A 5,000-nucleotide genomic window follows, 5' to 3' on the forward strand; every position below is an offset into this window, starting at 1 on the left:
ATACGTAGCCGACCCTCAGCCAGACGTGGCCCGGGAACGGAATCCATGGACCGCAATGTGCGTTCGAAACGTCGATGTTCATGTGTCCTGCAGTTCACATGTCGACGCGCAATTTGCTGCGTTCTTCATCGACCCACGAGCCGAGTGATCCACCGTCCTGGGTGATCTTTATCTTTTCAGTTCTCCACCGTCTCTTTACACACGCGAGACAGATGTCTGACGGCCCCTGTTCCACTATTTTTTTGTGTCCAACGGCCTCACAGCCGATGGGCGTCGTACGGCTCCACACCGGAGCGGACAGGCACTCGGGCGAACGTCATTCAAAACCGGCGCCAGGCGCCAGGTACCGCAGGCCAGCCGCTCCAGAGCTTCAGCGCTCGTACCACACAACAACAACACTTCCGCTAGTTTTGAGAGGCACGCGTGGTTCCGCACGCGGCGCACGGCCACTGCCGTACAGGTAGCGTGTTGCGCGACACGACACGCACATCGAAAGACATGCAGTCTAGTCGGTAATGATCCTTCCGCAGGTTCACCTAGGCGGGGAGGAACCTTGTTACGACTTTTACTTCCTCTAAATGATCAAGTTTGGTCATCTTTCCGGTAGCATCGGCAACGACAGAGTCGATGCCGCGTACCAGTCCGAAGACCTCACTAAATCATTCAATCGGTAGTAGCGACGGGCGGTGTGTACAAAGGGCAGGGACGTAATCAACGCGAGCTTATGACTCGCGCTTACTGGGAATTCCTCGTTCATGGGGAACAATTGCAAGCCCCCAATCCCTAGCACGAAGGAGGTTCAGCGGGTTACCCCGACCTTTCGGCCTAGGAAGACACGCTGATTCCTTCAGTGTAGCGCGCGTGCGGCCCAGAACATCTAAGGGCATCACAGACCTGTTATTGCTCAATCTCGTGCGGCTAGAAGCCGCCTGTCCCTCTAAGAAGAAAAGTAATCGCTGACAGCACGAAGGATGTCACGCGACTAGTTAGCAGGCTAGAGTCTCGTTCGTTATCGGAATTAACCAGACAAATCGCTCCACCAACTAAGAACGGCCATGCACCACCACCCACCGAATCAAGAAAGAGCTATCAATCTGTCAATCCTTCCGGTGTCCGGGCCTGGTGAGGTTTCCCGTGTTGAGTCAAATTAAGCCGCAGGCTCCACTCCTGGTGGTGCCCTTCCGTCAATTCCTTTAAGTTTCAGCTTTGCAACCATACTTCCCCCGGAACCCAAAAGCTTTGGTTTCCCGGAGGCTGCCCGCCGAGTCATCGGAGGAACTGCGGCGGATCGCTGGCTGGCATCGTTTATGGTTAGAACTAGGGCGGTATCTGATCGCCTTCGAACCTCTAACTTTCGTTCTTGATTAATGAAAACATACTTGGCAAATGCTTTCGCTTCTGTTCGTCTTGCGACGATCCAAGAATTTCACCTCTAACGTCGCAATACGAATGCCCCCGCCTGTCCCTATTAATCATTACCTCGGGTTCCGAAAACCAACAAAATAGAACCGAGGGTCCTATTCCATTATTCCATGCACACAGTATTCAGGCGGGCTTGCCTGCTTTAAGCACTCTAATTTGTTCAAAGTAAACGTGCCGGCCCACCGAGACACTCAACAAAGAGCACCCTGGTAGGATTTAAACGGGGTCCGCCTCGGGACGCGAAAGCACCCCTTCGGCTCGCCCCACCGGCAGGACGTCCCACGATACATGCCAGTTAAACACCGACGGGCGGTGAACCAACAGCGTGGGACACAAATCCAACTACGAGCTTTTTAACCGCAACAACTTTAATATACGCTATTGGAGCTGGAATTACCGCGGCTGCTGGCACCAGACTTGCCCTCCAATAGATACTCGTTTAAAGGATTTAAAGTGTACTCATTCCGATTACGGGGCCTCGGATGAGTCCCGTATCGTTATTTTTCGTCACTACCTCCCCGTGCCGGGGAGTGGGTAATTTGCGCGCCTGCTGCCTTCCTTGGATGTGGTAGCCGTTTCTCAGGCTCCCCTCTCCGGAATCGAACCCTGATTCCCCGTTACCCGTTACAACCATGGTAGGCGCAGAACCTACCATCGACAGTTGATAAGGCAGACATTTGAAAGATGCGTCGCCGGTACGAGGACCGTGCGATCAGCCCAAAGTTATTCAGAGTCACCAAGGCAAACGGACCAGACAAGCCAATCCGATTGGTTTTGATCTAATAAAAGCGTCCCTTCCATCTCTGGTCGGGACTCTGTTTGCATGTATTAGCTCTAGAATTACCACAGTTATCCAAGTAACGTGGGTACGATCTAAGGAACCATAACTGATTTAATGAGCCATTCGCGGTTTCACCTTAATGCGGCTTGTACTGAGACATGCATGGCTTAATCTTTGAGACAAGCATATGACTACTGGCAGGATCAACCAGGGAGCTGCGTCAACTAGAGCTGAGCAGCCGGCCGCCCGGGAGTGTGTCCCGGGGGCCCGCGCGAACACGCAAGCGTCCGCTCAATTATTCTGCAAACAGGAGGAGGCCGAGCTCCCCTGCACGATACACCTCGAAACCCTCTCAGGTCCCGGCGGCGCGCAGCGCCGTCCTAGGTACTTGGTCGGTTTCGAGAGAGGCGCAATCGCCCGGAGTTAGGCGAGTAGACGGTTTTAGTGCGAACACCCTTGCTCCCAACTGAGCTTGCCGCTGCCGACAGAGGCCCGGGAGCGTGCTGTCGTGGCATTGCCGGCGGGAGACAACACGCGCCACCTATGGTGACCGGCAGCTCCAACGCCAGCGCCACACAAGGGCAAAGCCCCACTTGGGTGCAGAAGCGAACTCTCCCAGCACAGCGCACGCGCCAACACGTCCGCACAACTGCGATACAAACCACCTGCGAGAACCGCTGGGGCGACCGAGCAGCAGACGGCGTCGCGGCGCCGGAGTGCCAGGCGGCGGCGCATCCTCAACGCACACAGTCCTCAATCAGACCAGCACACTGCAGATGTCCACCGCGCTTCGCACCGGGCTCGGCTGAACCAACTTTGGCCGCCAGGCGCCGCGTGCAGGGTGCGCCGCAGCGTAGCTGCACCGCCTGCCGGGCCCGTCGGCTGGCGCTCCTGCCACTCGGCGCCCCCCACCAGCCGCCTGTTGCGCGTGCGCCCACGCAGCGCGCGGCCAACACGCCGGGGCGGCCCCCCTTCACCGGCCGGGAAACAGTCCCACCAAGCCACCGCCGCGTATCGCTTCATACCCACATGGACCTAGTCACGTGTGGTGGATGTGGCGGGGTACCGCTGAAACAACCGGTTAATAGCTGTACCGATCGTCGCCATCACAGATTCACCTCCAGCGTGAACAACCGCTCAACAACGGATTTCAGTTCATTTGCGTATCTTGGGCAGTAAACGTAGATGTCCACCTACATTTGCGAATTCAACAATTCTTGCATGCCAGGATGTCATGTGTCACGACACGCTACATCAGACCACATACACACTGCGACATGTGCAGAAGAGAACACGTGGAAGGTGGCCCGCGCACGTATGCGATGTCCCTTCCGCGATCCACTGTCAACCGGCATCTGCGGCATGTCCCAGATATGGAACGCGGTCCACCAGGGTAGCACTTTGTGTGAGGCAATACGACAAAGTCGGAATACACGCGTCACTACATCAGACGGCTCACGCTGACCTGACCTGACCTGACCTGACCTGACCTGACTCACCGCACCACCACCCCCAGCGACCCAGGGTGACATACAATGCGTTCGTACGTTCCTCCCACACGCCTCTACGGCGTACCACAGTGCAACCTAGCTGTTATTGGGAGACGAGACAAGTAGCATCGAGCACAACATATGGAAATTGAGATTCGACACCGTTGGGCACAGCCAGCGTACGGTCACACGTATCACACTACTTCACTCTGTACGTAACGACCGATGATCGGTACAGCGTGTGGGTTACGCGTACGACATCAGCGGACAATGGACACAGACCATACCACGACGTACACTGAGGGCGTCGACATCTGAATGCAACTGAACAGCTGCGAGGCTCATTTAACACTCAAACGCCAGACCGACCAGCTTGAGAGGACAGAGACACAAAGAGGGGGACAGAGGGGGGGGGGGCGGCGATATAGTCCTATTGCAGTACAATTGACAGTGGATAGCGGGAATATGTGGAAAGTAAGCAACACTCGCAAGACATCTACATGAGGATAACAACGACACCAGAGATTCCGAGCAGTGAACTATGTTAGGCAAAGGGACAACGTGGGTTAGGTTAAGGGACAACGTGGGTTAGGTTAAGGGACAACGTGGGTTAGGTTAAGGGACAACGTGGGTTAGGTTAAGGGACAACGTGGGTTAGGTTAAGGGACAACGTGGGTTAGGTTAAGGGACAACGTGGGTTAGGTTAAGGGACAACGTGGGTTAGGTTAAGGGACAACGTGGGTTAGGTTAAGGGACAACGTGGGTTAGGTTAAGGGACAACGTGGGTTAGGTTAAGGGACAAATTGAGTTAGGTTAAGGGACAACGTGGGTTAGGTTAAGGGACAAATTGAGTTAGGTTAAGGGACAAATTGAGTTAGGTTAAGGGACAAATTGAGTTAGGTTAAGGGACAAATTGAGTTAGGTTAAGGGACAACGTGGGTTAGGTTAAGGGACAAATTGAGTTAGGTTAAGGGACAAATTGAGTTAGGTTAAGGGACAAATTGAGTTAGGTTAAGGGACAAATTGAGTTAGGTTAAGGGACAAATTGAGTTAGGTTAAGGGACAAATTGAGTTAGGTTAAGGGACAACTTGAGTTAGGTTAAGGGACAACTTGAGTTAGGTTAAGGGACAACTTGAGTTAGGTTAAGGGACAACTTGAGTTAGGTTAAGGGACAACTTGAGTTAGGTTAAGGGACAACTTGAGTTAGGTTAAGGGACAACTTGAGTTAGGTTAAGGGACAACTTGAGTTAGGTTAAGGGACAACTTGAGTTAGGTTAAGGGACAACTTGAGTTAGGTTAAGGGACA

General features: G+C 53.8%; 2 non-coding genes across 2 annotated transcripts; both read right to left on the reverse strand.

Moving 5' to 3' along the window:
• Window positions 1–9: 9 nt before the first annotated feature.
• Window positions 10–164, reverse strand: LOC126305443 (5.8S ribosomal RNA). The gene has a single exon (XR_007553495.1). It is a non-coding gene; the product is annotated as a 5.8S ribosomal RNA (ribosomal RNA).
• Window positions 165–513: 349 nt separating this feature from the next.
• Window positions 514–2,417, reverse strand: LOC126305361 (small subunit ribosomal RNA). The gene has a single exon (XR_007553424.1). It is a non-coding gene; the product is annotated as a small subunit ribosomal RNA (ribosomal RNA).
• Window positions 2,418–5,000: the final 2,583 nt, after the last annotated feature.

This window comes from Schistocerca gregaria, unplaced genomic scaffold (assembly GCF_023897955.1).
Source record: "Schistocerca gregaria isolate iqSchGreg1 unplaced genomic scaffold, iqSchGreg1.2 ptg000310l, whole genome shotgun sequence".
In the NCBI taxonomy this organism is placed as follows: Eukaryota; Metazoa; Arthropoda; class Insecta; order Orthoptera; family Acrididae; genus Schistocerca; species Schistocerca gregaria.